Source organism: Sander lucioperca, chromosome 11 (assembly GCF_008315115.2).
Source record: "Sander lucioperca isolate FBNREF2018 chromosome 11, SLUC_FBN_1.2, whole genome shotgun sequence".
NCBI classification, from domain to species: domain Eukaryota; kingdom Metazoa; phylum Chordata; class Actinopteri; order Perciformes; family Percidae; genus Sander; species Sander lucioperca.
In genome coordinates, this window is record NC_050183.1 from 34,585,263 (window position 1) to 34,597,954 (window position 12,692).

The 12,692-nt window shown below is 39.7% G+C and overlaps 1 long non-coding RNA gene across 1 annotated transcript in view; it reads left to right on the top strand.

The window, feature by feature from the left end:
• Nucleotides 1-3,422: 3,422 nt before the first annotated feature.
• LOC116063361 overlaps nucleotides 3,423-12,692 on the top strand; it is a 47,355-nt gene continuing 38,085 nt past the window's right edge. Inside the window, exons 1-2 of the long non-coding RNA XR_004108254.2 lie at nucleotides 3,423-3,806; nucleotides 4,481-4,532. This is a non-coding gene — a long non-coding RNA (uncharacterized LOC116063361). The remainder of the gene's footprint in view (nucleotides 3,807-4,480; nucleotides 4,533-12,692) is intronic.

Consider the following 12,692-nt stretch of genomic DNA (forward strand, 5'->3'; position numbering starts at 1 on the left):
CCGTCTTTTGGTGGTGCATGAAGCCGGCTCACAGTCACCCTTTTGGCAGCTAAACAACTGCCGCTGGTAGTCGGCGTCCCGGAGCTAAAAACAACCAGCAACTGCCACTCGGATTTTATCGTTCTATGGCACTATAGACTGTTCACGTTACAGCGCTTTAGTTTAAAATGCTTCTATTTTAGGTATATAATAAATGGTCTATTGTTAAAGTAGCATTGATCACTTTAAGGGGGGGATACATTTTGTGCCCACCAGGGATAAAAAATTCAGCAGAGGCAGGGATATGTAGACCAGAAAAGGGGGAAATCCCAAGCATTCCCCCCAGCAAATCGCGCCCTGTGTGTAAGTGACCTTTATGATAAGCAATGAATCTTCCCTAAGCCCTGCTACTCTTAGTTACTGACTGTTGCCACATCTGTGAAGATTTCCATGCTCACAATATATGCAGTTTATAATGATAACAGTGAGACAGATTTACCCCTCCAAATTCTTGGTTATTTTTGAAACATTGGGTTCTTGATTTCAGACAGAAACACACAAAAGCAGGCAGTCAGTTTTGCCAGCTGACAACTGTCGCTGGCAGCTTTTATCAACTGCAGCTAGCTAACTAATTAAGCTAACATTAGCACCATGAGTCCGTTGAAAACACCATCTCTGGCTAGATTTTTAGTGTTTACAGTTTAAACTCCTGTACTGTAAAAGTGTCTTTTATGCACTACAAGTATTAAAATTGATTATGAAATAGTTGCAAACTAATCTTTTCATCGATTAGTTGAGTCGGTCTTATGATGCATGGCATCATACACATTATATACTCACACAACATACAGTATGTCACCTTGCTTGCTGCTCGGCTTGCACACTTGCTAGCTAGCTTAGCTATGTTCCACAACACATGTAACGTTATCTTACCTGATGTGTTTTACCCAGTGTCTTTTTATCTGCCAGGAAGCGAAAGAACGAGCAAGATCTGTTACTAACATCGCGGTACGAAAGAAACAGACGCCACATAAAGACTTTGGGGTGAGTAGCCTTTCTACGTATTTCACAATCTTATACTTCAACAGTTTTACAACAAACTAAGACTTTCTTGACTTACGAAAAAACATAATTTGTGTAATTGTTATTGTTGTTATTACACACAGGCCTGAATTACACACACATGCTCAGTACCTATACATGCACTAATGGAGAGATGTCAGAGTGAGGGAGCTGCCCATGGAAAGGCGCCCCGAGCAGTTGGGGGTTCGGTGCCTTGCTCAAGAGCACCTTGGCAGTGCCCAGGAGGTGAACTGGCACCTCTCCAGCTATTGCCACCCCATGGCCTCTCTATTCCCAGTAGGTTGCTAAACTATGAAGGACAATCACTGTTCGGGTGGTGGCTTAGCAAAACAGTACATTTGATGAAAGACTAGGATCAAATCTTTTTTAGATGTTTTGATTCCTTGTGAAATTTAATATTTTTAAAGTTACAGTTGTGTATTTTGCTATATTTATAGTCTTGTTTTGTCAGGTCAACCCTAAACCTTTTCCAATTTGCTGCACTGTCACACTGATGTGAATGGAAATCTACTGAACATAGTTTTGATTAAATAATATTAATATATTTGCTTTGAATAAATGTTTAATTCATCCCCATCATATTTAAATTCATTAGCATGCAGAGAATAGAATAATTGTGCCCAGTTCATCCTTTAATGCTTCAGTGACTCTGCCCAGTTGAATTTAAAAGCCTTGTAAACTGTGCATTAAATGAGAATTACTCTCCTTACGATGCAAGGCTTTTTTTCTTATAAATATTCAAAGTTAGATCGCTGTGAAAACAAATATGGGACATACAGTAGCTATGTTGCTGTTTTCATTTGGCATGAATGTTTCATTTATGTATGAATTCAAGAAGCCATTTAAATTTCTTCCTCCACTTTGAGCGGCCCCGAAAATTAACATTGACATAAACTCAGCCCATTTGTAGTTTGTTTCAGTTTGACTAAAGAACAACATGGATTTTTAGATGAGTAGAATCATACCAACCACTGAACACATTTTCCAACCATGCAGCCTCAGCTTTCATTTTCCACTCGACCTTTCATTACCAAACGCACACTTTTTATGCTCTTTTTCTTTCTAAACACATGAAAAACGCAATTTCAACTGAAGCAGATACGGCAGGTGAGTGTGTGCTTTCGTGCGTGTGCACCCGCATGTGTGCACGTGGGGATTTGTGCGGTGTTTTTCTTAATGGTGGGCACAGGTCAGTGAATAAAAAGTGTCTGTCGTTGTCGTCGGCTGACAGGTGACCTACTGGACCATGAATTGTCTGTCTAACATTTCGGGGCGGCATACCAACCGTTGTTCCAAATTGTTGTGGCACACTGCAAGGAAGCCACCTGCTCACCGACCACTGTGATCAATGAAGATGATTTTTTATTCTTTTTGTGACACAACCCAAAAGAGGTGGTATTGACATTTGAGGCAGGGGCGTGAATCGATAGCAACCAGTCAAGCCGTCTGACTGAGCAAAACCCATAAACGTCGAGCCCTCTTGTAGTGGTTGGAGGATTGATTGATTGTTGGAATGGCAAATGTTAAGGCATGGTGTCAGTTAGATTTTTCTCTCTCACAAGCATTTTGTGAGGATGAAAAGTTCTGAAAAACATACAAGAATGAAGTCTATATCTTAGGATATAGGTCTTATTTTATTCCACAGTAAAATGTAGGAGCAGAGTAATGATTTGTTATTTGTAAATGGATATAACATTAAGACGGAGAAAAGGACATGCTATCTGTCTCCCAGCACAGCTGTGCCCTGAGTCGCCACCTCCTAGGCTGCCTTTGCCTGTCTTGTCAATATCATCCCCTCAGTAAGTACAGTGAAAGCCACTGACAGGTCAGATTTAGTCATTGTGCCTCTCAAAGTATCTTTCCACACTAATCAAAATGACTCTCTGTTAAATAAAGCATGAAAAAAGCTTTTCCATGAACGGTGTGCTGGAGCGGAAGTCATCTTGCCTGTAACGCTAGATGATTAATCAACAGATTGGATTCTGCTCAGCATTGCAATTCCTTCCCGCAGCACTCACTTTAACCAAAACATTAGATTAAAAAGATGAAAGCTGGGAGACTCTTTTAAAGTGAAGTTAAAACAGTAAAATGATGGCATTTTTTTTAAGCATAGGTGAGTTTTTTTTCTTTCTTTAGGGCTGAGACCTGCCAGGAAGTATCAGTGAGGGTAGGGGGGTGGTGGTGGGGGAGGTCACACTGTGCATACTAGATTGAGGTCTGAATGGAAAGTTGGCACCCATTGGTGCGTGCCTTCACTTAATAGGGTGTGGCAGTTAGCTCTCTGCACTCATCAAATGTTTTATGGGTCAGTCAGTGATGAAATGTAGCATGAAAATGCCTGGATTCTGGGTTAGTAGCTGTTATGACAGGAAATAACCACAAAACATGCATTTGCTGGCATCAGGCAAGTATTGCTAGCTTGGTAATCATCATGCTCATTGTAATGTATAGCCATAATGTTGCCCATACAATCCATGTCAGCTGTGTTGCAGGAAATAATAGTCCTTTATAAAAAAAAAATGAAATTGATTTTTCTCAGTTTTCTGCTTGTTTACTGTACCATGAGAGAGGTAAAGGGCAAAGTTTCGGAAATAGAATCAGCCCTGTCTTTTTCTGCTCAGTGCGTGAAAATAGTATTGATTAATGGCCATTGCCCCTTTTTCCACGCAGAATGATGTAAAGACCCTGTCGGTTACCATCACCTTCTCGGGGAATGTGTTCCATCAATCCCACGGCCAGAACAGGTAAGCAATGGCAGGTGGCACATATTTCACCTGTCCAAGCAAAATGGGCCAGTAAGTGGGACAAGGCAGAGAGACAAAAGTGACACATATGAAGGTGACAGCTTTTCACACCTGGGAATAATGGTTTTGATAGGCATCCTGCTTGTTTCACTGCTGTGGACTGGACAGAGACCAACAACGTGTGATGATATACACAATTAGCTCATGGCGCAAAAAGACCCAGGGCCTTCACAAGCCAGGGCAAATCTAAACTCTACCTTCACCAGGAAGCGTGACGGCTCAGTCTCAGCACAATACTGTAAAAATACCATGTTTTGACACATCAAGGATACAATTATTGGACCCTAAAGCTATGCTTGTCCACACATGCACCCTCACAGTGAATAGTTGTGGGTGTACCGCAGTTAATTTCCACACCACCACCAAAAGACTATCATCTCTGCTCCGTCTGATTCCGCATGTATGATACTAAAAAAGAAATACAATTTATCACTTTTCCAATACACATATATAGGGATGCTGTATATATTTCTGTGATATCCCTGTCTTGTCTGTTTAATGTCAGCTGATATTACACATGTGCAGCAACTTCAAAAGTAAAGCAGTGTTAATATCACTTTGAATGTCCAATTTATTCTGTTACAATTTCCCTCTCCCATGTGTGTTTTGTAAAGGAAAAGATGGCCCTTCAACAGAGAAGCCTCACCAATGTATGTCATCATCACTGTGAGTACATGCAGAGCTATTTTTGTTTTTTCACCTGACCATGTTGATATGCTTGCCACATTAATGTCCAACAGTGGAGCTGGAGCTTGACAGGATGTGTGGGAGCGGGACAGGACGTATTGATCATCTCTATGGAATGTTATCTGCATACTGTTATTCCAGCTTGGCAGCGCAGGACAAAGATACATCACTCTCTCTCTTTAGGGCACCCCTAAGACACTTCACGCCTCTTAAATGCTTTACCAGCAAACACAGCTGTAGGCCCTGAAAGAGAGGGAAAGAAAAAAGAAATCATGGCTGTAATAAGGTTGGAGAAGAATTAAATATACATGCTAAACCCCACACATGAAAACTAATGGTGTCCTGAAGCCACAGTCAGCAAAAATTACTTAAAGGTTGAATATGAAATCAAAACATTACCATGATTACCATGTATTAAGATATTTAAGACACTGACAATGTTGTTAATTTCATAACAAATTCATTTAGCAAAAGCAGGCAGATTTTTGTCTTTTTGTAATTTTTCATTTCTTCAATAACTTGAAATGATAATGCTGTGTTTAGTAATCATTACATTTGCTTCCATAACTTTGCCACTACCATTAAACACCAAGCATGTAGCTAAACTTTAACACTTAACATTACTTTTTAGATTCTTTCACACATTCTGTATTAAACTTAACAAAACATGAGTGCACCAAAAACATGGTAATTTAAAAAATATATAAATATACATTGAGATTATTTTCCATTGAATATTGAAGTGCATATTTTAGTGTTTTAGTGGACGTGTGGCACTATATCCATGGTATTAAAAAGGGGGAATTAATTCTTGCATGTTTTGTTGTGCATGATCAGCCCCTGCTTTTTTTCATAAATCGCACCCTCCATACATTACACAGCAATATACAGGCTGAGGTGTTAACTGAGACATTAGTAATTACATCTTACTAACTATAGCCTTTAAAAAGTACCATCTCAAAAATAATAATCTCAGTAATAATCAAGGGACACTGTCAGCCCCTTAGTTCCCTCCACCCACTCCTACCTCTATGGGTCAGCCGGTGGAGGTCTGGGACGTGTTTATGGCAGGTTGGGATTAAGGAGACCAAATCCAACCTGCTGTTTCTCAAGGCCTCAGAAAGCTGAGTTGGATAATTAAACTGTCGAGACATGGGTCCTTTCTTCTTTTTCTACTCTTGCCTTCCCTTCCTGCGGTTTAATTTATTTGGACAAAGGGTGACCTGGTGGCAGGCTGGGCAGACTTCCAGCTCAACTGTGAAAACCGCGAGAATGATGCAGTGACTGGAAGAGTTCAGAGGTTGGGGTGAAAAGGTAGAGCCATCAGGGATGAGCCAGGTCAATCTATTTAAGTCAATATTGCTCACTCTGTCTGAAAGCCAGAGTAACACCTTTCTGATCCACAAGGCCAATGGACAAAGGAGGCGTCTACGTCTCATCAGCGAAGGATTGTGGGCTTCAGCAGCTCTATAACGGCTGGAGGGGCAGAGGTATGTGTCCGAGGGCCCCTGTAGAGCAGGCATTACAATGAAGGACTCACTGTTGTTGACCTAGCCACAGGCCACATGTGTCACCAGCATAGCCATCAATACCATGTCATTACATTTGCACTTCAAAAACATAAGGCACAGCTTGATAGATTCTATCGCCATTGTCTTCATGTGCAGTAGAGCCTAAGACAAACCTGGGCAATTGTATTAAAGATGGAATAAAAAAAAAAAAATCACCATGTTCATGTTCATTTGACATGTTGGCATACTGTTGTTTTTTCATTACAATGGACACAACATTGAAAACGAGATGAGTACATTGGTCAGGTTTCGATTCAAATACAGCAAAAACGTTAACCAAATATCCAGAAAACAGGAAAAAGTAATTGCTTGATGTGTGTCCCATCCGTTATGGTTATGCAAATATTAGGTGTTGGTTCAAAAGGGCAGAAGAAGAGGGCACAATAAGATGGTGGTAAAGGAGCACCAGTTAAACCTCCAACTGTGGAATAGCATGTGGAAAATGTGATGGATATGTATGTATATATATATATATATATATATATATATATATATATATATATATATAAAATTTAGTACATAAAACACTCATCGCTCCACAAAGATCTGATGTGTGTATGAAGAGAGGGAGTGCCAAACAAAGCCAATCACACACAGAAACACGCACCTCCACGGGCAGATGGTTTGAAATCTGCCTTGATACATATAGCAGCAACATTACATTAGTAAAAAGTACATAAGCACAATGATACAAAATGTAATACAAAATAACTGACATGAAAAAAACAAAGTCAAGTAAAGAAGAAGGTTAGAAGAGGAAATTAAAAAGCAGTATAGGGAAATAAAAGATAAGCCAAGAGAGGACTTGACAGGAGCCAAGCAGCCTCAGACTAAGCTAAAAGCAAGTGAAAAAAGGTTGGTCTTTAAATTAGATTTAAATATTTCAATCGTAGAACATGCCTTAATGTGGGACAGGAGGCCTTTCCGAAGTTTAGGAGCAGAATCAGAGAAAGCTTGGTCACCTTTAGTTTTGCAGCGTTAGTGAGGGACTAGGAGGAGCTTTTGTGAGAATGACCTGAGTGACCTGGGGGCAGAATATGGAGTTAGCTGGTTAGTAATACATTGTGGACGTAGTCCGTTTAAGGCTTTAAAAACAAATGGTAAGATTAATTAATTAAAATTGTAAATTTCTTTACAACATTGGTGATACGGAGCATATTAGTAAAGCCACTGTATAGCAAAGCGCCGTCAGAAGAATGTGACTCGCTCTGAAACGATTTTTAAACGTTTTTGTAGTGTTCCACAGGATTGCAGGTGAATGATGTAAACCCTTTGAAATAAAATATTATGAATTATAATTCTGTTAATGATGGTGCTGCAGCCTCAGAATGGGATTAGTAGGCCTAGCACTTTTTCGCCTACAGGATTGCACCTAAATGAAATACATTAGGTTCAATACCATTTCACCATTAATATTATACTTATGATTAAATATGATATTAATACACTATATTGGAACTTACGCTTTTACTCTTGCAGCAATTTTCCCCCCACGCAAATTCTCTCTCTTTTGCAGAAGCCACTGTGTTGCTTTTTTAAAGAAATATATGTTCAAACTCGCTGTGTGCGCATGAGTATTTCCGCCGACCAGTTTGTTTGTGGTTGTTACTATGGTGAATCGTATCATTGCTCCATTCATGCTGCCTTTTTATAGTGGTGGTGCACGTGCCTAACTCAAGTCAACCTACTCTGAGTTGATTGAACCAACTCAAATCAGCTGTTCTGGAACCGAAAACTCAGAGTTTCCCATCTCAGGGTAAGCCAACTCCGAGTTCAGGGTTAGACTCAGAGTTTGTTAAACCTCCTTCCTAAAACGGGCCCCAGGAAGACACCAAGATGTTTACTACATCATGCAAGTTTGCAGAGAGGGGGCCAAACATAATTACTTCAGTTTTGTTTACATTTAATTGAAGAAAGTTTGCCGCCCTCCAACATTTTATGATACTTAAACAATCAAAAAGTTTTTTTAGAGAGCAGGTATTATTAGGAGTAACTGGAATATAAAATTGTGTATCGTCCGTATAACAATGACACAAAATGTTATATTTCTCAAAAAAATAGAGCCAAGGGGAAGTGTGGTTGGCCTTGATTCTTGAGTCTAGTGGGTCATAAGTGATGATTGAGAGGGATTACTTTTCCGATCAGTCTATACATTGTTTTTAGGGAAATCCTGCATCTTTTTTAATATGTATACAAAAGAAGATTTGTAGCGTGTGTCTTGTAGTGTGGACACATTTTATTTGTCCATACATTGTAGTAATAGCAACAATCGACAGGCTCTGCACACAGTCTGCCCTCCCAGCCCTTGTATGGGGTCAATCGTCCCACCTCTTCCCAAGCCTATAAAATGTCGCTTATCAATATTTTAGTACATCAATTGTAACCCTTGGTAAACACATCTCCTGAAAAGTAAATTATCAGTGGACACAGTCACTGGGGATTGACTGTCTGGGACGCTGTCAAGGCTCTCTCACTTGTGTTTGCTCTATCTCACACACCCTGTCAATTCCATCTTTAAGAGGGTGACCAATATAATCCAGCAAAAGCTCTTGTAGAGGATTTTTCAAACTAAACAATGCCCTGGGCATATTGTATTCTCAGGAGAACTGTTGGCCAAAGTAAGCTATGCTTCATTTCCCAGAATGCTGCACATTGCACAGTACAGTTGTCTATGTACACAGTGTTGATTTTACCATTTGAAGAGTCTACATATATGTAAATTTATAATATATTGTAAAAAATTCTATGAAAGAAATAGTTTGACATTTTGGTAAATATGCTCAATTGCCCTTTTGCCTAGATAAGAAGATTTAAACACTTTTGTCTTGTCTGTATATACCAAGCTACACCCAGCTGCTTAGCTTAGCACAAAGATGGTAACAGGGGAAACCAGCTAGCCTGGCTCTGTCCAAAGGTAACATAATCTGCCTACCAGCACCTCTAAAGGTTTGTTTTATCTGGACATAAAAACAAAGGTTGTGGTCTTACGCTTTGGCTACATTGAATGCTTAATGTATGCGCACCGTTCGCTGAGCGTATGTGCCACAGAATGTATGTTTTAACTGGCTACACCTGCAGCGCACACACAGCGTAGGATTGTGTGAGTCACAGGCGAGACGGAGAGCTTTTGCTTTTTGGGATTGTTCTTCAGTTTTTTGGAGTTGGCACAATGCTGGGAAACATAAATGTACGGTCAGCTGTTATCAGAGGATGCAGGTGAGGGAAACAAGAAATAAAAACAGAAAGTCTCAAAATGAAACCGCCAATACGCTCATTAAGTTGTTGTCTGTCTGTATATCGGTAGTTTAATTTAAAAGAAATATAGACACTTTATGATCCATTTCTGTATAAAAGTGCCGCACACACCTTGCGTAAAAAAATATAAATAGAAGACTGTCCTATTTTTACGCTTGTAGAGCAGATCTCCGCGGAGCATACGCACCACGTACGCTGCTCTCGTGCCCGGTGTAGCCAGTTTCATTGATTATAGTGGAAGCGTAGTGTTGGAACGTCCACTCCGCATACATTTTGCGTGCAATGTAGCCATCCCATTACATTCAACTGTTGTATCAGGTTCCCCAACGATTCCAGAGCAGCTGCCAGTATGCACAACCTTTAGGCACAGCTGTGGCTATTTAAAGCTCTCACACCATTAATTCATCACATGCACCTGTAAACATCATTGGTGTGATGTGTCATCATAATTAAACTTCAGAAGGATGATCGATGATTAATTTATACCACTATATTGATACAGACTTTACAAAGTAGTTCACAATTGATGAGAAAATGATTTTCATTAAAACAGGGAAATTATGGCTCAAATGTTAATAATAAGAATGAAAATAATGCATCACTCATAAGTAATGAATTCAAATTAAATCTATAAATGTGAGTTATAAAATATATCTCAATCAGTAAAATTGTAAAAATGCTTTATTATTTAGATTTCTTGTCACCTAATATTTCGTCCACCTTATCATGACACTTGCAGCTGGCTCTAGAAAACCGTGTGTAGGCCTGTTCTGAAATATATGAGGTGCACACATTCTCAACACACACTTTTGTTTTATAAATATCAGTTTATTAGGGCTGTCACGATTCTCCAAAGCCACGATTCGATTTGACTTTTAAGGTCACGGTTTCGGTTTGATTTAACTCACTCAGGGGAAGACAAACTGTTGCCACATGGTGACTTCTGAAAAGCAGGAGGATTTTCCAGTTCTGTTGTTTCTCCGTTATCTCCGACTCTGGCAGTGACATTGGTGTCTGGAAAAGAACAGCTGCAGGCTACTGGTAAGCTAATGTTAACCTGAAATCGAAAGCTCATTTTGATCAATGTTCATTTTAAAATCAAAATCATGACACCCCTACAGTTTCTGTATGGCATTTGTGCCTATGGATACTTTATAGATCCCAACAGAGTTATTGCACCTGGTACCCCTCCCCCACCCCTCCAAAACAAATACAACTTACCATTTTTACATTTACGCTTTTCGTACAAACAAGATACACCGTGGTAACAAGTGAGCTTTAGAGGTGCTACACAGTAGGTGGTTACCCCCTAGACAGAGCCCAGTTTCCCCTGTTTCCAGTCTTTGTGCTAAGCTACGCTAATAGGCTGCTGAAGATAATGTAGCTTCATTCTTATCGTACAAACATTAGTGGTATCGATTTTCTAAGACTCGCATTGCCAGACCTTCCTCCACCTGCCTCTGCAAAATAGCCTCTGGAAGGAACTTGTTTTGGTGGAACATGTGTACATTAAAAAGTTGTTTTAGTCATGCAACAGAAAACTCAGATTGGACAGATAGTCTAGCTAGCTGTCTGGATTTACCCTGCAGAGATCTGAGGAGTATTGAAACGCCATCAATATAGACAACGATTTTGTCATCTAACCCTCTGCAAGAAAGTGAATACGCTTTTTTTTTGTCAAACTATTCCTTGAAGAACTATTCAAATATTTGTTGTAGCTCAGTTTGTGTTGCATGTTTGTACAATTATTTAGACAGAAAGTAGCTTACTGCAGATATGTGATATTGTTGTAGCTTTTGCTGCAAACTGCAGCTGATCAGGGGCTGGTGGAAAGACCTGCAGAGCAAGAGAGCTTCATCACACTGAGATGATGATGTTCATCGGCGTGTGAAGTTTGTGCAGGCAGTCAGAAGCAGAGTTAGCACACAGGATGATTACCTTTTAATCTCGGAAAGGCTTAAAAACACAGATTATCATTTTATAGCCAGTATTTGCCAACCTGAAGTCTGACAGTGCATGCTTATTAATTTTGTAAATTTAGTTTAGAAATATATATAATGAAATAGTGAATATCCCGCACGCTAACCAGGAGAAAGGAAGTTTTCTAGCCTTTTCTGCAGTATTGTGCTTATTCCCTGCTACACAGGGAAAAGTAGTATATACAGTTTATACATATTGCATGTCTGTAACAACAAAATTACATAAAAGGGAACTTATCACTAAGTATCACAAACAGCATCTTCATGCACTAAGCATGTGTAGAAATATTCAGACACACAGTAAACACTAGAAAATGCGTGGACTTCTTTTTTTTTAGACATAAAACAGTGTTTTTACCAGCTGAATCAATTTATCAGTAGTGCTGATGTAAAGCCCCAGTCACATCATATTGCACATTACTGGATTTGCTTTATAAAACCACCTCAACAGCCACAAGCGAGGCATTGCTCATGTCATCTGCAAATCACAAATCGTAGCTCCTGACGCGAACCGCTGCACAGAAGCCAAGTGCCAAAGGGCTCTGGCCAAAGCCTGCATCAGACTTTAAAGCGATTTGAAACAGTGAGCAAAAGGAGGGGCAGAATTTGCCTCGGAGCCTAACATAGACAGAGCTTCAATCTTCAATGGAATGGAAAAAAAGAAAGAAAAGATGAGAAAGGGGAAGAAACAGTAGCATAGCCAGCTCATCCATCATTTCTTTTAAAAGGTCAGGATTTTGTAGGTGGAATTGGGAAGAGCAGTGAATTGCAGATGCACCGAACAGCAGGGTATTTTCCGCTGCCATGACCAGCCAAGGAGAGCTCCTTTAAAACACATCTGCCAGTAAACATTTTGGCCTGACTCTGGGTCATCTCTCCTGGCTGGACAAAACCCAGCAGAGCGTGAAGATGTACCTGCACAAACACCAAGACAGACTCAGTCACTTCAGACTTTCCTTTTAGCCCTATCGCCTCCCACTTAATTGTTATGATGCTACATACTGTAGCATATGGAAATTTCCTGGATTCTGAAGGGTTTTATCACCTCACCTCTTTTACATTTTATATTTCTTTCCCTTCTTTTTACACTAACAAAAACAAAAATCTAGGGTGTTCTAGGGCAGTACCAACATCAACTGTGATATACTCAAATTCTAAAACGGAAACAGCCTTATAACTTAAAAAAGAAAAACAGAACAGCGACATGAGTATTGATTTACAAAATACAGTGTATCTGAAACACGGATTTAATACATGACAAGACAATATGGCACCATAATACTGCAAATGAGTAAATGAAATGTCATTTCAAATTATATCTAGGCTACTGTAAT